The sequence below is a fragment of the Macrobrachium rosenbergii genome, chromosome 22 (genome assembly GCF_040412425.1).
Source record: "Macrobrachium rosenbergii isolate ZJJX-2024 chromosome 22, ASM4041242v1, whole genome shotgun sequence".
NCBI lineage: Eukaryota > Metazoa > Arthropoda > Malacostraca > Decapoda > Palaemonidae > Macrobrachium > Macrobrachium rosenbergii.
In genome coordinates this window covers 39,971,514-39,996,933 of record NC_089762.1, presented here as the reverse complement: position 1 = coordinate 39,996,933, position 25,420 = coordinate 39,971,514, and the positions used below count along the sequence as shown (strand labels likewise).

General features: G+C 31.4%; 1 long non-coding RNA gene across 1 annotated transcript in view; it reads left to right on the top strand.

Moving 5' to 3' along the window:
* The first annotated feature begins 850 nt into the window (after positions 1–850).
* Positions 851–25,420, top strand: part of LOC136850396 (uncharacterized) — a 178,566-nt gene continuing 153,996 nt past the window's right edge. Inside the window, exon 1 of the long non-coding RNA XR_010856621.1 lies at positions 851–1,299. This is a non-coding gene — a long non-coding RNA (uncharacterized lncRNA). The remainder of the gene's footprint in view (positions 1,300–25,420) is intronic.

The following is a 25,420-nucleotide window of genomic DNA, read 5'->3' as shown; positions in this document are numbered from 1 at the left end:
GTTAAACCGCGATGCATTGAAAATTAATTCCTTTAGGCCTATGTTTAAAATTGATATGACATACGGTTTGAATGAAGATTTGGAAATGTCAGGAAGTAGTAATGTATAGTTTTTAACGGCCTAGCACATAAAGTTAATACGAATTGAATTTTATAGTTGAATACGATGAGTAACTATGTTACAATTAGATTTGTTCAAAGCGAAGCACAAACTAGTCCTAGGAAGTTACTGATGAGTCTACCTACTCCTACCTCAAATTCGTTCGATAGAATGACAATATTTTTCACTTGCAGTAATTTCTGTTGGAGATATCCCATTCGCAATGATTTAATGTCTCAGGACGCATAAAAACATAATAAATTCATGCATAAGAGCTGCCATCTTTGTTGAAGTAACGTGATTCCTTCATCTCTAGTGTTCACTCGATGTAAAGACAAATAAGAATAGGCCTGTAGTTCATAATGAGTATAACCAAAGAAGCATTATAAACTGCTTTTAGAATATTACGATCAAATTGATTACCTACACGTGTTTAACCAGCTTATTCTATATTCAAATCATCATCGTTATCCAAGAAAACTTCCGTAGCTTGGTTACTGGGAAATGTAAAGAGCTACAATTCAAACTCTTTTAAATAGTATAAAGTATAGTAATTCTCGTTTTAACTGCGTGAACATCACTTCGTAGCGGACTATTCACGCTACTGTAATTCATATCTGTCGAGCAACCGACATCGTAAGTTAACCCAAGTACATTTTTCGTAAGTAATCGTTGATGGATTTCCTGTTCCCATAATGTTCCTATACCCCTGTTCACCTATCCGGCTCCCCCAGGCGCCAGGACCCAATCACCAGTGACACAAGAGTGATGTCAAGCGTCATACTCCTCCCGACCATGTGTTTTATAAGTGGTTTTCAAGTGTTATTTAAGCAACTGCAAGAAGCAAATAACAGGAAAACAACGTGGAGTTGTGCTTTATAGATCGGTTACTGAAAAAAGAGAGAAATGACAAGCTACAGCGGAATATTTAAAGAAAAAATAGCTTGAAACTGAGCGGATTCGTAGTCTTGTGTAAACATGCCGGTTAATGTCATCGAATTCCTGAAATAATTCAAATAATTCGTCAGTTAAGCTTAAAAGAAGGGCAGGATGTTGTTATTTACGTCTCCCCTGAATACAAAAGTCAACAGTATCTACAGTATTCGTATTATACAAGCAGGATTTGCCCTTGCATAGCTACAGACGCGTATAAGGTCTATGACGTCTACAGATCCCCTAGTCAGAGCATCTGATCAAGTGGTAAGACAAGTGAGATATTTTCACGTGGAATAAGTATTGTTTCTGTTGTTAATGTTTGGCAATTTTTAGTTTATTTGCTTTTTGATAAAGGTTTGGATTGCCATTGATGATAATACTAAGAATAAGAATGATTATATTCGCATGGTGATAACACAAATTTAGGGTTTGAAGCTTATACTAATAATCGTAAAGTGTGGTGCTTGAAGTATACGGCAGTGTTGCCATAATGATATATACAGTGTACTGTACTTCAGTCATTGTCATTTTTTTTTTATAATCTGACGATCATTATCATCCTCATCTCATTTATAACCGTTCTAACATTGTTTGTAAGAGCAGAAATTACGTCATTGGTAAGAAGTTCTTAGAGGCAGGATTTGATCAGACATTTGTTGATATGTAAAATACAGTTATAGGATTCTTTAGTTTAGTCAAAGAAATGGAGAAATTTGAATAGATAATGTAGTTATCCTTTTGTGAGGGAAAGGGGAAGGTTACGTTGAGTTAGGCTATCCGTTAAATGCAGCCACGGTAACCGAGTTCAGTTTGCTCAGTAATCGTAGAATCACCCCATTTTCAATTTTCATTTATAATATACGTTGAAATACAAAGCTAGTCTTTACTGTTAAGCCTCATTTCATGTTCAGTAAACGAAGAGTAATGTTTAATACCAAAATCGGGAGCCAATTTTGAGTATAGGTCTAGCTTTACGGTACTGGCTAACCTTGCGAGCTGGCCAGGCCAGCTCATGGCATCATGTGTGACTAGCCATTTCTCATCATGTACTTTTCCATAGATTCCATATTGTATGTTGATTGAGTAATGCTTCTAACAGTTGAATTATGTTTAGATCCTGTCTCTAAATGTTAATTTGTCAGAATATGTTGAGCATAAAACGTATGGTTTTATAACCGCGATAAACGGGAAAAACCTCGATACTTCTTTGTTGTTTAATAGGATTATAGATTGTTAACTATCTTGTTATTTAGTATTGCTTCAGATATACGGTATTATTATGCATTATCGAGTTTTATATCTCGCTTTTATTAAATGATAATTAGAAAAATACTATTAATAAGTATACATTAAAACCTAGACTAATAGCTTAATATATACCAAACATATGAACAAAATAACGTTTATAACTGCTAATTATTAGTATTAACTACATGTTTTTAATCATTAATACTTTTGATCGTGTTGGGCAAAATGATATAGCCATCTGTTTCGTAAAAAGTGCAGCAAATCTGTACTAAATCGAAAATAATAGAGAAAACGAAGGAATATCTAGTTATACTTGAACGAGTTCAAAGTAGGAAAGACAACGAGTCAAGTCTCGGTGAAGATTAAACTCGTTTTTCTGAGGGAGTAAAAAATACCGTTTATATATGTATATCTTTATGTATATGTATAACATATACATATAATTATATATATATAAATAAATAAATAAATAATATTTAAACATATGTATATGAATATGTATATGTATATACACAAAATGTGCATACATACATAAACAAATGCTTATATACAGTATACACACACACACACACACACACACACACACACATATATATATATATATATATATATATATATATATATATATGTGTGTGTGTGTGTGTGTGTGTGTATAAACATTTGTTCATGTATGTATGCACATTTTGTGTATATACATATACATATGTTTAAATATTATTTATTTATTTATTTGTTTATTCTCTCAATAAGATATTACCATCGAATATATATATATATATATATATATATATATATATATGTATATATATATATATATATATATATATATATATATATATATATATATATATATATATATATATATATATATATATATTGGCATCTAGGGATGATTGCATCCCCCTTCCCATTCTCCCCTAGTTCTAGACTGATTACGGAAGCGTGAAAGTCTCTTAACGATGGAAGTTTTCTTCTTTTCTTTACCCGGCAACGGTATATAAGCGAAGTTCGGATACGATGTGTATGGTTGATGTGGTGTTTCATGCGTTGACGTTTCGTGTTCTGGTTTTGTTGCCATGTTGTACGTGTATATGAATGTATGTTGCATGTATGTTGTTTTGAGAAATATATATATATATATATATATATATATATATATATATATATATATATATATATATATATATATATATATATATATATATAATTTTGCCATGTAATATTTATGTATATATATATATATATATATATATATATATATATATATATATATATATATATATCCTTCTCTGGTCAGGCTTTGCAGTGACAAGCGTATAAAAAAAACGCGAAGAATTCGAGAAAGTTAAGAGGGCATTGTGGCTATTCCAATTACATATATATCTGGTAAAAAGTGACCAGTAGATTCTACACTTATATATTAACGTATGTTTATGTAGATATTTATTAAGTATATCATTCGTATATTCAGTGATCTCGCAGGTAGCGTGGTCATTACGTAGGCTAATACCTTTCAGCTTTCATTCGTTTGCACTTTGAAAACTGAGATTTATCATTTTTGTGAACGTTAACCTCGCCCGGAGCAGTGCCTCAAGGCGTGATTGAGATGTGGTCGGGAGCCCATGTGACATGTGACGGGGTGTGACGATCGTTGACCCATACGGCATTGTGAGTACCGGGTATCTTCCGGTATGTCGTCATGGGTCTTTCCCAGGCGAAGTGTCAACGTGCCCAGAAGTAAGTGCATTCATGAGCTGGTCATGATGCGTTTTGCTGGAGGGAATATATGTGAAAACTGGATATTGGGGCTTGAGCTGTTGTAGCGCTCAATTTGAGCAGTGCGTCTGATTTTCTTTGGAGATGGGTTCTCCAGTCTGCTGAAGTGAATAATGAGCTTTTATAAGATTGTTCTTTTTATTTTACAGGTCCGAGTGAAATTGTTTCCTTTTGCTACCTGATTTTACGTTTTTTTTGTGTTCATTTATTTTTATGTGATTCCTTTCTTTACCAGTTTACTCGTGTCATTTCAGTTAACTTTTCTGGTTGTTTATGGGACGTTTCTTCCTTCGCATTGACTAGTCTGTGTGAACTCATGTCAGTGGGCATAATGCCCAAGGTTAAAGGGCATGAAAGGATGGAATGGTGGTCATGCCGACTAAAGATTCATTTTAACTGTTGTGACTTGACTTGTTCAGTGGTGATATGATGTGGGATAAGTTGGACTCACGGTTATAGTTTAGTCCCAGTTAGTCGTGTGAAGATCCCATTTTCTGTTTTCGGGTTTGGATTTTGGAAGTCAGTTCATTTAACCAATCAGTGCATTGTTAAATTTTCAAAATAAAGTCCATTTTCGTAACTCGAGAGTTAATTCAATGGCCTTTATTTGATTATGAGAGAGAGAGAGAGAGAGAGAGAGAGAGAGAGAGAGAGAGAGAGAGAGAGAGAGAGAGAGAGAGAGAGAGAAAGTGCTTCCCTCGGCTTGGAGAAGTTGGCCAGTGCTACCAATGTTATCTCTGTGTCCTCTTCGAGGTAACATATGCATTTTAAGTGTGTGTATATACATTTATATGTGTTTAAATTTATTTATTTATGTATTTGTTCATTTTCTCAATAAGATATTGCCATCGAAAATAAAACTAATAGTTGAACGTTGGTACCACTGCCCGGCTTAAATATTTATTCCCTTGACACGACGAATGATTAGACTCAGTTACCTGCAAAATAAATGTTTTAGCTCTGGCAGGAGGGATGTGAGCATTTTCGTAGGGGAGAAGGTGCAAACGTTTTCTTGATTTCTCAGCAGAAATAGGAGAAGTGGAATAGCAAACCTTTAGAGCTTTTTGCTGGGTTTTTGCGATGATATCGAGAACCAATATATGTATATGTATATATGTATATACACACACACACACACACACACATATATATATATATATACGGTATATATTTATATATGATACATATATGCATGTATATATTATACGGTATATATTTATTTATATATGTATACATATATACATGTACATACATATATGTGTATGTATACAGTCTGAGATGGAAAATAATAAATAGTGTATTTATAATGAATATTACTGACTTATAAACAAGAACTAAATCCTCAACTTCAGCAAAAAAAAAAAAAAAAAAAAAAATAGGATTTTTCCATTGACATTTTCTAGTAAAGAAACCTTTTCATACTGTGAATATACAAACATGTAGTACAACTAATTTATCATGCAGTGCTTAAAGTCTATTGTTCGCAATCATCCTTTGCAGTACCATGAGGCGGGAACAGGGACACCAGTACTGTAATATTCAAAATTCTTTCCTCTGCTAATAAAGGAAAATATTTGGCGCAATATATCACACGGTCCCGCGGTCGTGACCTAGATTTTTCGCAAAATGTTTCACTAATGGCGGTTGATATGGGCAGATGAAACGAATGTTAGGTTTAATATCGTGTTATATTTCACGCTATATTTGGAAAGTGTGTCCCCTCGTGCTATATATATATATACTGTATATATATATATATGTTTGTTTGTTTGTGTGCGTATGTTTGCGTGTGTTTGTGTGAGTGTGTGTGTGTGTGTGTGTGTAAGGGTTTGTGAGGTCAGCTCCCACAAGCGTTTAACAGAGTGATCTCTGATTGTGTTTGCAATAAATACTGCAAAAAGACTGCTTCATTTCCGCATATGAATTAATTTGCATTTACCTCGTATGTAGGAACTGAGTCAATAAATAAATAAAGTAGATAAATAAAGGATTTATGTATGTATGTATGCATGTATGTATGTGTATATATATATATATATAAATTATATATATATATATATATATATATATATATATATATATATATATATTTATATATATATTAGGTATATGTATATATATATTAGGTATATATATATATTATATATATATATATATATATATATATATATATATATATATATGTATATATATACATACATACACACAAAATTTGAAAGTACATAGATTATTTATACAAATTTACAACAGTGCGTAGGAGCAGCAATAACTAACCGTTCCTTGTCAGAAAAAAAATCATGTAGGCCAGCACCGACGATAAATTCAGAGATATCTCATCTGAAATTCAGCAGGCGGGCTTGCCCAGTCTTTGGCGCTCTTCAGCACTTCATTTTCAGCACCGAGCCTGGCAAATGAATATTCTAATCCGTTTAAACGCCAGCTCTCGAGCAAATGACCCTCGCTCTCGCTCGCCAGTGCCGACATTAGGGAAAATTAAAGATACGTATCCTGATATTCGCTGATACGACCGAACTTTTTATAATAACGAGAGGAAACGAGATAGAAGTTTAATTAAAATAATGTGGGTTCTGTTTCCCGTCGCTCTACTCTTTCTCTTTCGCGTTATTTTTTTTTATTATCTTTTCTGGAAATCTGTTTTCGTTTAATTTTTTTTTTTTTTATAATTTTTGTTTCAAGCTTATTTTTGCCTACCTATCTTTTGATATTGTACTTTTTAGTTTAATATAACAAATAACGTCCATCTTAACTGTCATCAGTTAAGATGAAAGTTATTTGTTAAATCGTTAGGTTACTGAGAGTAATTTGTTATATTGCTAGGCTACTAAGAGTAATTTGTTATATTGTTAGGCTGCTAAGAGTAATTTGTTATATTGTTAGGCTGCTAAGAGTAATTTGTTATATTGTTAGGTTACTAAGAGTAATTTGTTATATTGTTAGGCTGCTAAGAGTAATTTGTTATATTGTTAGGTTACTAAGAGTAATTTGTTATATTGTTAGGCTGCTAAGAGTAATTTGTTATATTGTTAGGTTACTAAGAGTAATTTGTTATATTGTTAGGCTGCTAAGAGTAATTTGTTATATTGTTAGGCTACTAAGAGTAATTTGTTATATTGTTAGGCTGCTAAGAGTAATTTGTTATATTGTTAGGTTACTAAGAGTAATTTGTTATATTGTTAGGCTGCTAAGAGTAATTTGTTATATTGTTAGGCTACTAAGAGTAATTTGTTATATTGTTAGGTTACTAAGAGTAATTTGTTATATTGTTAGGCTGCTAAGAGTAATTTGTTATATTGTTAGGCTGCTAAGAGTAATTTGTTATATTGTTAGGCTACTAAGAGTAATTTGTTATATTGTTAGGCTGCTAAGAGTAATTTGTTATATTGTTAGGCTGCTAAGAGTAATTTGTTATATTGTTAGGCTACTAAGAGTAATTTGTTATATTGTTAGGCTGCTAAGAGTAATTTGTTATATTGTTAGGCTACTAAGAGTAATTTGTTATATATTGTTAGGCTGCTAAGAGTAATTTGTTATATTGTTAGGCTACTAAGAGTAATTTGTTATATTGTTAGGCTGCTAAGAGTAATTTGTTATATTGTTAGGCTGCTAAGAGTAATTTGTTATATTGTTAGGTTACTAAGAGTAATTTGTTATATTGTTGCTTAAGAGTAATTTGTTATATTGTTAGGTTACTAAGAGTAATTTGTTATATTGTTAGGCTGCTAAGAGTAATTTGTTATATTGTTAGGTTACTAGTAATTTGTTATATTGTTAGGCTGCTAAGAGTAATTTGTTATATTGTTAGGCTACTAAGAGTAATTTGTTATATTGTTAGGCTGCTAAGAGTAATTTGTTATATTGTTAGGCTGCTAAGAGTAATTTGTTATATTGTTAGGTTACTAAGAGTAATTTGTTATATTGTTAGGCTGCTAAGAGTAATTTGTTATATTGTTAGGTTACTAAGAGTAATTTGTTATATTGTTAGGCTGCTAAGAGTAATTTGTTATATTGTTAGGTTACTAAGAGTAATTTGTTATATTGTTAGGCTGCTAAGAGTAATTTGTTATATTGTTACGCTGCTAAGAATAATTTGTTATATTGCTAGGTTACTAAGAGTAATTTGTTATATTGTTAGGCTGCTAAGAGTAATTTGTTATATTGTTAGGCTACTAAGAGTAATTTGTTATATTGTTAGGCTACCAAGAGTAATTTGTTACATTGTTAGGCTACTAAGAGTAATTTGTTATATTGCTAGGCTACTAAGAGTAATTTGTTATATTGTTAGGCTACTAAGAATAATTTGTTATATTGTTAGGCTACTAAGAGTAATTTGTTATATTGTTAGGCTACCAAGAGTAATTTGTTACATTGTTAGGCTACTAAGAGTAATTTGTTATATTGCTAGGCTACTAGGAGTAATTTGTTATATTGTTAGGCTACTAAGAATAATTTGTTATATTGTTAGGTAACTAAGAATAATGTGTTATAGTGTTAGGCTACTAAGAGTAATTTGTTATATTGTTAGGATACTAAGAGTAATTTGTTATATTCCTAGGTTACTAAGAGTAATTTGTTATATTGCTAGGCTACTAAGAGATATTTGTTATACTGCTAGGCTACTAAGAGTGATTTGTTATATTGTTAGGCTACAAAAATTAATCGCGACTCAAGATATTGTACTTTTTAGTTTTAATATAACAAACGGCTTTCATCTTACCTGTCATCTGGTTGTTAGGGTACTGAGGAGATTAGGACAAATAACATCAAGGTTCGAACGAGTAAATTACTATTTAATGTTATGGAGAACAGTTACTTGAAAACATTATTCACGTGCTGTGGTCTTTACATGAATTCTGAGACTTCACAACTTTGAAATGGAAAACGGCCGTCAGTTTTCTTTAATATTAATACATGATCACCTAACTGATCTGTCTTTATCTTGTGTGTGTGTTAGTGTGTGTGTCTGTGAGAGAGAGAGAGAGAGAGAGAGAGAGAGAGAGAGAGAGATAGATAGATAGATAAATAAATAAAGAGATAGAAATAGATGGATATATAGATAAATAGATAGATTTATAGATAAAGAGAGAGAGAGAGAGAGAGAGAGAGAGAGAGAGAGAGAGAGAGAGAGAGATAGATAGATAGAGAAAGAGATAGAAATAGATGGATTCATAGACACAGATAGATTTATAGATAAATAGAGATTTATGGATATATATATATATATATATTATAGAGAGAGAGAGAGAGAGAGAGAGAGAGAGAGAGAGAGAGAGAGAGAGAGAGAGAGAGAGACTAGAGATGGATAGAAATAGATGGATTCATAGACACAGATAGATTTATAGATAAAGAGAGAGAGAGAGAGAGAGAGAGAGAGAGAGAGAGAGAGAGAGAGAGACAGACAGATAGATAGATAGAGAAAGAGATAGAAATAGATGGATTCATAGACACAGATAGATTTATAGATAAATAGAGAGATTTATGGATATATATATATATATATATATATATATATATATATTTATATATATATATATATATATATATATATATATATATATATATATATATATATATATATATATATATATATATATATATATATTATAGAGAGAGAGAGAGAGAGAGAGAGAGAGAGAGAGAGAGAGAGAGAGAGAGAGAGAGAAATGTAATTAAACTGCAAAGGAAACTATCACTTTCTCTCCTCATCGAAGTTCAGTGTCATGTCATGAAGCCTTCATTCCGGTTGAGTGACGTGTTATGAATGAAACCTGTCAGCGCTTTTCAGGTTCCAATGACGGATGTTATGGCAACGCTGTCGAAATTTGTTTAGGTATATTTCGCTTTTTAAAAGACTTACCTCCCACTCCCCGCAAAAAAGGCGGGGGGCGGATTTTCATGTTCCTCCCCAAAAAAAAAAAACTAATATTTTCAGTTTTCGTATTAGAGGTCCTGTTTAGTGTTAATGCATTTTTATATAAATTTATTTTGAAAACGTTAAATTTTTTACAAAATTTATTACCAGTTGCATTACATGTTAATGAAAATTTTATATAAATTTATTGAAAATGGAATTTTTTTTTTACTTATTTTTTGCCTAGAATAATGTTTAATTATATGCTGAATTGAATGTCAATGAAATTTTTATCTAAATTCATTTTGAAAACGTTAAATGTTTTGCGGTTTGTCTTTCCTAGGGAAATATGTCATTATCTGTTGCGTTGAATGTTAATGAAATTTTATTTAAATTCATTTTGAAAATGTTAATTTTTTTACGGTTTTTATTTCCTATATAAATGTTTAATTATCTGTTGAATTAAATGTTAATGAAAGTTTTTATATTTAAATTCATTTTGAAAACGTTAAATTTTTTACGGTTTTTGTTTCCTCGAGAAATATTTCATTATCAGTTGAATTGAATGTTAATGAAAGTTTTTTATTTAAATTTTTTTTGTTAAACGTTACATTTTTTACGGTTTTTATTTCTTAGAAAAATATTTAATTATCTTTTGAATTGAATGTTAATGGAAGTTTTTTATTTAAATTTTTTTGTTAAACGTTACATTTTTTACGGTTTTTATTTCTTAGAAAAATATTTAATTATCTTTTGAATTGAATGCTAATGAAAGTTTTTATTTAATTTATTTTGAAAACGTTAATTTTTTTCGAATTTTGTTTCTCAGGGAAATATTTCATTATCTGTCGAATTAAATGAAATATGTGCACAGATGGCTAAGATTATTTTTTCAAAGAAGATATCGTGTGGGAAAAATTTTGGCGGACAGAATTCTGGAAGAATAGGTGCTATTGTATTTCCCTCATACAGCCATACTTGATTTATTCCATTAAAACAAGAACTAGAAAAATGTAGAAGTTATTGTTCTGTATTGATTAATTTCCTGTTATATGGAAATTGTTTGAGAATTCCCTAAGTGCAAACGATAGATTTTACTTTTCACTTTCCTCTTGACCACTTATACATTTTATTGTATCTCACTTAGCAATTTTATTTCATCTCGCTTTTCACTTTCGTCATGATAGAAGTTACACATCACCCTAACTTGCTTAATGTTCATATAACCCATTTTTTTATAGCCACCTTCTGTGAAACAAAAGACGAAGTTATATATCGTTAATAGCATTTACACCGTCTCGGTCAATCTAATTATACCTCCTGATGAAATTTTTTTTTATGAATAATGGGATTATTCAGTAGCCCCCTCTCCCCCCCACCCCCTCCCCATCCCCGCACGCCCCCCATTTAACTCATTAACATTTTGAGTGATAGGTAATCCCCTTCGACAACTGTTGTGACACCGAAAAAAATATTTTATATTTTTTTTATCATTTAATAATACGTTGCCAATTAGGGCGAGGAAATGGGTTTTCATGATTGATAATTAGCCTCCCCCCCGTCCCCCCAGTTGGACGTGGGCGAGTGTGGAGGACCCTATACTTTTGGGGTTTTGATATGGTTTTCAATTTATATATTTATTTATTTATTTGTTTTATTTTTTTTTTGTTGGCGTTTGCACAAAATTGTTGAACCATTTCGGGATACGTGGAACACGAGACGAACCACTTTCAGTGCTAATGAGGGACAATAGATTCATGAAGGAGCGTTTAGATGAGCCGGGTTCGTTGTCATTGTGTTTGCGTCTGAGAGAGAGAGAGAGAGAGAGAGAGAGAGAGAGAGAGAGAGAGAGAGAGAGAGAGAGAGAGAAATTCCGACGTTCCAGATTCCTAGGTTGTTATCATTGTGTGCGTGTGTGTGTGTGTGTGTGTGTGGGTAAGAGAGAGAGAGAGAGAGAGAGAGAGAGAGAGAGAGAGAGAGAGAGAGAGAGAGAGAGAGAATCCTGTCAGTCAATGATTCCTTTAGGAGCTTTCAAGGTTGTTACATCCAGATTTTCCAAATATAGTTACAGCATATTTAATATTGTGATCTGTTTTGGAAAATAAAAGCCAAAGAAAAAAGGAAGTGCATCAAAACAGAATTGATAAATTACGGAAATAAAGCAAGTAATATATGTCAGATACATTAGAGAAAAAAAGTATAAAAAAATTTGTAATTCTTACTAATAAATACTTCGATGCATTTGAAAAAAGATTATTGCACTGATTTATTGTAAACATATATATTAACCTTTTCTAGATGTTGTAATATGAAATATATGAAAAACTACTCTTTGATTTATTATAATATATTCTGTAACCGCTGTTATATAAAATACCCAGGTTTAATTATTTATTATTGTTTTAAATTTCGTTCTTCAGAGTTATTGACAACGGAATTGTATACACAAACATGACAATTCACGAAACGAGTTAAAAATTATTTTTTTCTTTCTAGTTTTTAAATAAATAATGAGGGCTGGGCAATCTTTTTTCGTGAACCAGTAATATTACACTTCTCATAAATCTCAGGACATGTTTTTTATCAATTCATTGAACTTTGAAAGCAATCCACTCGTCCCCAAAGCAAAATAATGCTCTTAATTAAAAGTTTGTGCTGATAAAAACGAAATAAGTTTTTTCATCAACTAGTTTTGAGAGGAAGTTCGGTCAGCATGCGTATTTGTATACCCAAGAGCACGGGTCGCCCTCTCTGTCTCTCTCTCTCTCTCTCTCTCTCTCTCTCTCTCTCTCTCTCTCTCTCTCTCTCTCTCTATATATATATATATATATATATATATATACATATATATAATATATATATATACATATATGTAATATATACATATATATATATGTATATATAAATACTATATATATATGTATATATACATATATGTATATATACATACATATATGTAATACATATATTTACATACACATATTTACACATATATATATATATATATATATATATATATATATATATATATATATATAGATAGGTAAATATATAAATTGGATCTGACAGCTGTTGTTCATCCTTTGACATATACCCTTCGATCATAAAATTAAACTTTTCAAGTCTATTCTCCTCTTCAGAAATATTAATGCATACAATTCTCCAAGGAATGGAATAAGCAGAGTTCAAAGTTCAAAGTTTAGAGTTTAAATTCACTGTCATTGTTCTGTCTATCTATTTATCTTCGTAAAACTTAACTTTTCTCTCCCACTTAAGAAGGAAAAGAAAATAGTGTAACCATATTCTTTCAAATCCACTGTATGTATAAATTCACAGTCAGTGTTTTGTCTTATCTATTCATCACAAAACTTAACTTTTTTCCTCCCACAAAAAAAGGGAAAGAAAATAGGTAACCCCATTCATTCAAACCAACAATATGTTCAAATTCAAAGTCACTGTCAAGTCATCAAAAAACGTAATTTTCTTCTCTGTTAAAAGATGGAAAAGAAAATATTGAATTAAATCAACTATATGTTTAAAATCGCTGTCATTGTCCTCTCGCACTCAAGAAAGAAAAGAAAATATTGAATCACATCCTATAAAATCAACTATGTGTTTACAATCACTGTCATTGTTCTATCACACGAAACATTTTCCTCTCCCTCTTAAGAAGGCTTTATAGAACCTGTTAACTCTGTCCATAAAGGTTGTCAGCTGAAGATTTAAAGAAATAAAGAAAGAAAACAAGATTTGTCGAATCGCATTCCTCTTTCTTCTCAGGTCAAACGACCAACGATGGTCAGGTCCTCTTTAGGTCAATGGAATGCTTCTGCGGGTCATGTCGACGCCCGAAAGTTCAAGGTTCAGGCGGGGATCGATAAACCGAAGGTTTAATCTGATTCGGAACGAATTCGGAAGCGGGTGCAAATTGATTCTCCTTAAAGGGAATTCGCGAGACTCGGGAAAAATTTTGTTTATTTTTTCTCTTCCCGCAGAAATCTGAAATGTGGTTTGTATCATTACTCTGCGCATTGGACAATTCTCCTTGCGTTTTAATGACTGACTTCCATTTTCATATATCTATTTATTAACATGTTAATTTATTTTTTCGTTTTTAATAAGTGATCGCTTCTTTCTGTATTTCCCTTTACCTTCTGTTACTTTTTTTCTAGTGAACACCATAATATTCTTTGGAAGCTTGAACTTAAAGTCAATGGTCCTTATGGTGGGCTTGTTCCATATGGATAGGGTTCATCTTCCGAATATAATAATAATAATAATAATAATAATAATAATAATAATAATAATAATAATAATAATAATAATAATAATAATAATAATAATAATAATAATAATATGACAGGCTAGAGATAGAAGCATTTCTGTAAAAAAGTGATAATCACAATGATGGTTATGGAACTGGACAAGGATAGGAGCATTTCTGAAAAAAAGTGAATTGTTTCTAGGAGTAGTTATTATTAACAGAAAACTGCTTCCCGTACTGCTGAAATCCCTGTTTCTGTCGTTGTTAGTGACTCTACTGTTTAGGATGTATTGCGAAATAATTTTTTTGGTCTTGGATATTAATTTTTTTAAGGCAAGCTTAAAAAAATTGTGGTAAGTGTTCTAAATTAACGCAGAAGACAGCGGGACCTCTATAAATTAAATTTTTTAAGGCAGGCTTAAAAAAAATTGTGGCAGTGTTCCAAATTAACATGGAAGACAGCTGGACCTCATTTTAAGATAAATCTTAGGAACGATGAGTAACGCCAAGTGAATCGGGATTAGAAGGTCACTGCAAATTACAGTAAACAGTAATCCCTAGCTAAAGACTTCATAGCTTAGTTCAAGTTGACATTAAAAAAAAAAGTTGTATTGGACTGTAACACTACTGTACCGTTTCACTGCGACAGTTAAAAACAGTTAATTAAAAGAAACAAATTTCGTTGTTTTTATTTTTTATTACAGAGCTTTTTCTTTCGTTTGTAGATCAGTTCATTTATTATATCCACGCTTTTCGTTTATCACGCTATTTGTGCAAATATTACAAGATATTTTACCTTAATGTATTAAGAAGTAAGAATTTGGAACGTGACCTTTTCATCATCAGCCAATAATTCGTTATCATTGTATTGGGGACGAAAACGGAGAGAGAGAGAGAGAGAGAGAGAGAGAGAGAGAGAGAGAGAGAGAGAGAGAGAGAGAGAGAGAGAGAGAGAGAGAGAGAGTCTTTCTAGGATGAGATGGAGATGAGAACTAGTTTTCTCTGCTGCATTATTAATGAATTCTTAATCCTAGATAATAACCTTGAGAGAGAGAGAGAGAGAGAGAGAGAGAGAGAGAGAGAGAGAGAGAGAGAGAGAGAGAGAGAGCATTTCTTAAATCGGGGAGAAATAAAGTTTTGGGAGAAAATGACCATACTGTATGTTTTGATGGCTGTGAACCTTTACTTTCACTCGAATTAATCAGACACTCGCGAATACAATTTTAAAATCAGAGAGTTAAAAGTATATGAAAAGACATCGATGGTTTCGAGATGCTAATTAATGAAGATTTCACTAAGCCATCTAATGAATCATAATTTTTTTGTGATTTAAACAGATCTTGCTTGTGGTATATGTTAGCCTAGTCTGGGAAATTGGTTGGTGCAATGTTGATCTCTTTCCGAGGTTGTAATATTCTTCATCTGTCATACAGACCTCCTCCTCCTCCTCCTCCTCCTCCTCCTCCTCCTCCTCCTCCTCCTCCTCCTCCTACTACTACTACTACTACTACTACTACTACTACTACTATACTCTGGGAAATTTTGATCTCTTTCCAAGGCTGTAATATTCTTCATCTGTCAGACAGACCTCCTCCTCCTCCTCCTCCTCCTATTACTACTACGACTACTACTACTACTACTGCTACTATACTCTGGGAAATGTTGATCTCTTTCTAAGGCTGTAATATTCTTCATCTGTCAGACAGACCTCCTCCTCCTCCTCCTCCTCCTCCTCCTCCTCCTCCTCCTCCTACTACTACTACTACTACTACTACTACTACTACTACTACTACTACTACTACTACTACTACTACTATATTCTGGGAAATGTTGATCTCTTTCCAAGGCTGTAATATTCTTCATATATCAGACAGACCTCCTCCTCCTCCTCCTCCTCCTCCTCCTACTACTACTACTACTACTACTACTACTACTACTACTACTACTACTACTACTACTACTACTAACCCCGCCTCCCCATCGAGAGAATATAAATCATTCATTTCATGGAAAATAATGTTCACTTTCCATTCCTCTCATATGATTCCCACACATGTCAAAGGTCACGCGGTCCTTCCCAAGAACCTTTTCCCTCTTAATTATAGCAATGCAGTTTTCTAAGCCCTTTTTAATACCAATGTCAGATAAATGATTTTGACTTTAACTCACGATCTCAGTTCTCAGTAAAAAGAATAATCAGGCAAATAACCATCTTGTGGGAGGAACTACAAATTGCGACATTTATATGACTTTGTAACATTTATAATATTATTATGGAAAACAGTAGATGACATTTATAGTTCGATTATAGACGAGAATTATCTTCACATATTTTTTATCATAGTCTGATGGTATTATTTTCAAAAAAAAGATTGTATCAATTAATTTGTGCAAAGAGAGAGAGAGAGAGAGAGAGAGAGAGAGAGAGAGAGAGAGAGAGAGAGAGAGAGAGAGAGAGAGAGAGAGAGAGATTTTGTAATTAATGGCTGAGGTTTTTTCTAGAGGGAGAGAGAGATATTTTTAATTGATTATTGAGGTTTTCTGGCGTCGAGAGAGAGAGAGAGAGAGAGAGAGAGAGAGAGAGAGAGAGAGAGAGAGAGAGAGAGAGAGAGAGAGATTTTTTAATTAATGACTAAGGTTTTTCTAGAGGGAGAAATATTTTTAATTGATTATTGAGCTTTTCTGGCGTCACGAGAGAGAGAGAGAGAGAGAGAGAGAGAGAGAGAGAGAGCGTCATGATATAGTATTTATGCCATTCACCTCGTTAGAATAGCAAAGACCAAGGCGAAAATTGAGCAAAATGAACGGATTCTGTTAAAACTACTTTGCCTGTGTTGACCCAAGCAGTAAATTGGGTGCCTGGTAGCTGACATTCGCTGTTGGCTCCAGACGGGGTTTAAAAACGCCCACGGGTAAATAATCTTATCCTGAAATAGGTGGTGGGAATATATACTGTATATATATACACACATATATATATATATATATAGATAATACAGTATATTTATACTGTATACATTTATACACTATATATATATATATATATATATATATATATATATATATATATATATATATATATATATATATACATATACATATACACATATGATTATAATCACTTTTGTACGTGGTTCATTTATCACACCTTACCACAGGTGAAAAATAAATTTTAAGGCACAGAGATGTATGAAAATAAGATTATCATATTTATAAACATAGTACGGGGGCAGCAGTGCTAATGAGTTTTCCAAACCCCGCCTCCCTGACACCTGTCAGGTGTGGATCTGATGTCGCCTATGGTCGGTATGTCTATCAGTATTGTCCCCAGAGAGTAGATTGTGATTTTTAGCCAAACGTGTTTTGAAGGCCACTCCACACCTTGGTACCGGCCTGTGGGTGGATATGTAGTCTCTAACGGTTGTGATGTTCGTCAGTATTGTTCCTGTAGTACATACAGTACATTTGTAACCTCTAATACTCTGTGTCAGTCCTTTGTCAATGGCTTGGAAATGAAGTCGAAACCGGTCAGGACCTACACTCCGTCTCTTATTTTTCGCCTGTGGTAATGTGTGATTATATATATCCTGTATATATATATATATATATATATATATATATATATATATATATATATATATATATATATATATATATATATATATGTATATGTATATGTATATATATATATATATATATATATATATATATATATATATATATATATATATATATATATATATATATATATATATATATATATATATATACATACGTACATATATAACGAGAGAAAGAGACAGAGAGATATTATCAATGAAAATATAAAAGAATAAATTTTCTAGTTACATTCACGCAAAGGTTTAATGGCCAGTTGCAACCAAATGCTCTAAAAGTGTATCTCTTTTTAATTAAGCAACTTTAATTGGAAGTCTAAATTTTTTTGGTTGTTGTTGTTGTAGTAGAGTAAGTAGAGTACCACCTGATGACGAATAGTGTTTTTTTTTTTTTACAAAGATGCCCTCGCACCAGATAAAGGGGGAAAGTACGACACAGTGAAATCACATAAACAGTTTTCAGTGGAAATGAGAGTACTTTCTCTTAATTGGATCAAATAAGAAAACGGTATTCTACTTTCTGTGAAATGTGTTTTTATTTTCGAGAGTCTGTTAAAAAAACATATATATATTGATTTCTGTCGACTAGCCTTTGCTAAACTCTGAAATTATATATCTTTTATGGTTTCTGGAAGTTATATGAAATTTTAACTTTTTGTTTTTTAAAGGACCTTAAATTTAATAGAAAGTGTTGTGTGGATGGAGTCGAATTTATCATTTATTTCCAGTACGAAATCACTTATTTCCCCTCATAGATAATTTATTTACAGTGGGAAATCGTTTATTTTCACTAGGTAGTAAATAATTTATTGTCAGTGAGAGACCATTTATTTTCAGTAAGAAACTATTTATTTTCAGTTAGAAATAATTTATTTTCAGTAAGAATCACTTGTTTTCCATAGAAAAATAATTTATTTTAGGTAAGAAATCATTCAATTTCCGTAAACAATCATTCATTTTCCATAAGCAATCAGTTGCTTTAAGTGATAAATCATTTATTTCATTTATTTTCAGTAAGAAATAACTTATTTTAATTAGCAAATCATTTATTCTCAGTAAGAAATCACTTATTTTCCGTAAGAAATCATTTATTTTAAGTAATGATTTCTTACGGAAAATAACTGATTTCTTACAGAAAATAAATGATTTGCTAATGACAATAAGTTATTTTAAGTAAGAAATGTCTCATTTTCATTAAGCAATCATTTATTTTAAGTAAAAAATAATATATTTTCAGTAAGAAAAAAATTTTTTTTTGACGATTCAAAGGCTTTCAACAGACGGGATATCAAAGCACAGCACCAGCAGACATTGAAGTTAAGACATCGATTTAGCCATTAAAATACGTCGTCCTTATGAATATAGCCATTAATCCTTATACTCTACACGGTCGACACTGCAGTTCTTTATTGTTAGTAAAAAAATCACATATTTTCACTAAGAAATCACTTACTTTCAGTAGGAAATTTATTTTCACTAAGGAACCACATATCTTCCTTGAGAAATCATTAATTTTCAGTAAGAAATTATTTATGTTCAGTAAGAAATCACTTTTTTTACCTTACGAAATATATTATTTACGGTAAGAAACCACCTGTTTTCTTTTGACGATTCAAAGGCTTTCAACAAACAGAATATCAAACAAAAGCACCAGCAAACATTGAAGTCAAGACATCGATTCAGCCATTAAAATACATCGTTCTTCTGAATATAGCCATTAATCCTTATCCACAAGCGAAGTCACAATGAAACAAACGTCAACAAAAGATTTCTCTCTCCTGATATCAAGGTCAGACAGCAGTGGAAGAGAGCGGAGTACGTGCAAAGAAGTAATAATAGCTAATAAAAGCAGAGGTCTTCCATTAAGTGGCCGTGACGGAAACAAAAGAGACACGAGCAATACTGAAGCTTTTGTTTATTGGGGGGGGGGAGGGGAGGTCTTTTATTACAAGGGCCGGACAGGAGGAGGAAGTTAGAATAAGCGTTCGCTAAATGTTTCCGCAGGTTTCTTTTCTGTGTTTTTCTGTTAGTCGAGTATATGTCCATTCGACTTTCTTCGTCCCCCCCTCTCCCCCGCAAAAAAGAAGTTAAAATAAAAGCAGAATGAATAAATGAATAAAATCAAATCTCTATCTTTTCGATGTTGCATTAGAGTGTTCTTGTAAGTACTCATAACAAGGAACTAAAATAAAAGAAAATAAAACTACAGACAGTATTAATCGTGATCTTATTCTTACCGCGACCGAACTGGACTTTCTTGAGTCTCTGAAAACGCCTTATTCTTTGGAAGCTTGAATTTCAAGTCAGTGGCCCTGTGACTTTCCATATGTATGAGTCTTCTGAATAATAATAATAATAATAATAATAATAATAATAATAATAATAATAATAATAATCTTTGGAAGTTTTGAAATGGAGAAACAAGTCAGTGGCCCCTGTGATGGGCTTGTTCCATATGAATAGGTTTCATCTTCTGAATAATAATAATAATAATAATAATAATAATAATAATAATGTTTTAATAATAATAATAATAATAATATTTTATTTTAATAATAATAATAATAATAATAATAATAATAATAATAATAATTTTAATAAAATGGAATAATAAAATAGCATGAGTTTTGAAATGGAGAAATGTATGGGTACAGGTATGTATTTTATTTTTTAAATGTATGTACCCCTACATAAATGTGGATTTGTTTCTCCAATAATAATAATAATAATAATAATAATAATAATAATAATAATAATAATAATAATAATAATAATAATAATAATATCTTCGTAGGAGAAACATTATCATTGTCTTCATTTCTGAGTTTTTCAGCTTTGGGAAAATGTACAGTACCAAGTTTTCCTGATGAAACAAAAAAAAAAAAAAAAGCGCAGTATTTCTCTATTACATTTCACCATGCCAAAAAACAATCTCGAACACCATTTCCCATAAAAAATATCATAATTGAATGACGTTTCTTGATCTACGAATGCAATACATTGACGTCGGCGTTGGACAGTTTAACAGATTTATTGTAATGCCTCGCACGCAAATTGATACACATCAGGGGAGTATGTTTAGTTGTTATAACTTTATTTAACCGAGGTTAATGCTTAGCTTGGTTCAGTTAGAACTGAGTTACGGTTGTATGATTGACAGCTTCGTTTCACGTCAGTACGTGATAGTGATAGTTGTGAGGCTTCTGGATTGATAAGGGGTCATCTGCTTTTAAATGCGTTAGTGTATAGTGTATTATGTGTAGTGTATAGTGTAGTGATTCACGGGTGATGGAACTGTGAGTGATTGTGAACGTGGTTGGTTGTGTTAGTAAAATGGGTCGTTGACTTGATTTTACGTTATTGTTATCTCTTGTAAACTTTTTTTTTTTATTGGTGAAAAACATATTCCTTGTTTTGGCAAATACAGAGTACGTTTTTATATAGGATTGAAAAGCTTTGATGTATGTATTTATATATATATATATATATATATATATATATATATATATATATATATATATATATATATTATATATATATACATATATATTCATATATATGTACATATATATATATATACATGTATATATATATATATATATATATATATATATATATATATATATATATATATATATATATATATATATGTAATTGTAATAGCCACAATGCCCTCTTAACTTCACGAATTCTTCGCGCTTTTTTGGATATGCTTGTCACTACAAAGCCGTAAGATCAAGCTCAAGAGACTGTGATGCCCGGTCGCGGGAAACGAACCCGCGACCGCCCATCACAGTCTCTTTAATTTCTTGCGCTTGGATCTTACGGCTTTGTAATAACAAGCATATCCAAAAAGCGAATTCGAGAAGAATTGTGAGAACATATATATATCTGGTAAAAGTGACTAATAGATTCTACACACACACACACACACACACACACACAATTACATATGTATATGGTATATATATAAAGTGATATATATATGATTATACAAATTTCATGTTTTTTCTGCAACAACTGAAATATATTTGTATACAATAACACAATTTTATTTCTTTTTCATATATATATATATATATATATATATATATATACAAATTTATATATATTTTTTCTCCATAGGGTCTATATATGAAAGAAATAAGATATTATATATTATTGTAATGCAATGAGGGGTCTTTCAGTCCTTGCAGACAAAAAAAAAAAAATGAAATTTGCTTGTTCTAAAACCCAATCATTTTCCGAGCAACGTCCCACGAATTACTGACTCTAGTTAAATGTCACCAGTCTTCAAAGTCACTTTTCCCCAAATAAAATTTTTACAGCATCCTTACATCTCCCAATTCCTAACTGAATTGTGAAAATGACGGTTTGGCAAGGAAGAAACAAAATAACATAATGAAGCTTTCGTACATTTCATGAATAATCATTCGTATCGTGAAAAACCGACTCATTAACAAACAAAAAATATCGAAGACCAGTATTAGCTTTTTAGAATTGTTGGAACGTCAGGCGTGTTTAAATCTTGAAAGAGGAGGAGGAGAAGTAAGTAAATGAAGATAAATCACATTATAAATCATTGAACAAATTTAATTTTTTATACCAGGGCTTTCGTGCCATCCAGACATACTACTCGGGTTTTCTGGACGTTAGTATGCTTTGAAAGAATTGTATTTATAAGTACTGGGATCGTAAATTAAATGTTAAATGCTTCTAACACGCTGTGAAAGGGGTTGATTGTTTTTGAATGATGTTTATGTTAATTGTCAAACATATGTCAATACTATGAGGTTTCCTTATAAAAATGTCGGTATTTGGAATATGAAATACCCAGCTATTTTGTACTTTATGTTAAATTTTTTTTAAATACATTTGATACATAATATAGGTTTTGATCAATTGAACCGTTTATGCTTATTTTATGTAAATTATGAATAAAATGATCTTTTACACACAAAAATAATAATTGAATATAAAGAATGTTAGAATTACCCTTCCTTCAAATGCTTAAATAAACTCAACTCGACTGATCACAAGTATCATTCCAGTTTCTTTGCAGTTTGGGGACAAGCATAACTCAACTCAAATTTACAGTTAATCATATGCATGATAATTTGGCCACAGAAACACACCTATTCTTACTCAAGATCATTTCTCATCACCCTTTATCGCATCATCAATCTTGCGTCGCAGTAAGCATAAGAACTGAACGTTCTCATGTTGATGTACTTGCATGACACAAGAGTTTTACGTCGCGTAATCATAGCTTAACCATGTGCTTTCCAAGAATTAGAAAGCCTGCATTAAATTCGGCAAATGGAAACATATATTACGCGACGGAAATAAATTGCTCGCGATGTCGCTGGCTGCTTGCGTGCAGTCATTGGAATAAATATGTCGGACTGGGAAAGTGTTTGACTTGAAAATATTCAATGTGTGTTTATATCGAGCAGTTGATAACAGTGTCTCCTCAAATATTTTAAGGGGGTAAAGGGAATTAGCGTTTTAAATGTTCACCCGGGGATTGCTTATTGTCGCTAAGGGTAGACTTGCTTGAACTGCTACGCCCTTTATTGAGTGAATTGTAGAGAAGAGAGATAGTGTGAAAGGTCATGACTTAGAATAATAATAATAATAATAATAATAATAATAATAATAATAATAATAATAATAATAATAATAATAATAATAATAATAATGATGATGATGATGAATATTATTATAACCAAAAAAGGAACATTCACCAATTATTCTAAAATTCATGTGGACTTGAAGAGTTTATAATTAATAATGATATTTATTAAACTAGAGCCTCGATGGCCAATTCGGTAGAGCAGCAGCTTCGGACTTCATAGAGGTCTGTGGCGCGGGTTCAAATCCGCAGCCGACCGGTCAGAGAGGCGGACACTTTGCTATTCGTGTAGACACCCCGGAATTATGTACGTAATCAACGGATAGGTTTGCTTAAAAGCAAATGGGTGTTACAGACTAATACACACACAAACAAAGCCACTCCAACATCTCCTAAAAAACATAAATGACACCTCACACGTCTCGAACTGTCGACCTAACCTCTCAACTCTCCTCGCTGATGGGAGAAAGGGAGCTGGTGATTTGGTACGATACATGTACATGAGCTACCGGGGTCCAAGCGATGTCAGGCAGGGCAGCCGATCGAGACTACGGTCTACCCCAAAGCCAAATCAAAGTCCTTCAAAAGAAGGCATCGTGCTTACCCCACACAAAAAATGGGAAAAAGCACGTTAAAAGAAGAAGAAGAAGAAGAAGAAGAAGAAGAAGAAGAAGAAGAAGAAGAAGAAGAAGAAGAAGAAGAATGAGATTTATTAAACTGTATGGTTCTTTATATATTCTTTACACATTACCAGAGTGGATTATTATTATTATTATTATTATTATTATTATTATTATTATTATTATTATTATTATTATTATTATTATTATTATTATTCTAAATTCCAGTAGATTAAAGATAAGGAGATTTATTCGAAATAAAGAGTAATATGAAGTTATATGGTTCTTTATAAAAGCATATTACCAAAAAATATGCTTTTATAAAGACCCATATAACTTCATATTACTCTTTATTTCGAATAAATCTCGTTATCTTTAATCTACTGGAATTTAGAATAATAATAATAATAATAATAATAATAATAATAATAATAATAATAATAATAATAATAATAATAATAATAATAATAATAATAATAATAATAATATAATAATAATAATAATAATGAGTCGTTCTTAGTGTTTCATTTCTAAGCAAATCTCTTCAGTATTTATGCCACGTTATACATAACCCCTAGGCTTACTGTAGGACCTAACATGTATTCGCTTTTACAGTTCTTCCATTTACAAGTCTCTCTCTCTCTCTCTCTCTCTCTCTCTCTCTCTCTCTCTCTCTCTCTCTCTCTCTCTCTCTCTCTCATTCTTTTATCAGGTGACTTCAGCCCCTGCAGAATATGTTGCAGAGACTGGATCAAAGGTTGAAATAGTTCTGGGAGTTGTAGCAGGAAGGAGGAATGTCGATATGAATTAAAGTTGGAAGGTATCTAGTTTTATTGAAGAGAAGTGTTTTAGGCTTCAGAACATTAGACCTGATACGGTTGATTGTTGAGTGTTCCTTAGCATGTTGTGCGTTCAGGTAAACAGTACAGAGTCCATTAACAGCAGCTTAGTGCGAATTTTAATCTTTGAGGAATTTTCTGTCTATCCATCTGTCAAAATATGTATGTGTGTGAATTTATATATATATATATATATGTATATATGTACATATATATTATATATATATATACAGTAATGCGTATATTACAGTATATTTGATTATATATACATGCGTATTTATATATTTGATTATATATATAATATATATATATATTATATATATATATATATATATATATATATATATATATATATATATATATATATATACATATGTTTATATGTGTGTATATATATAAATATATATATATATATATATATATATATATATATATATATATGTATATATATATATATATATATATATATATATATATATATATATTTATTTTATACACACATATAAACATATGTATA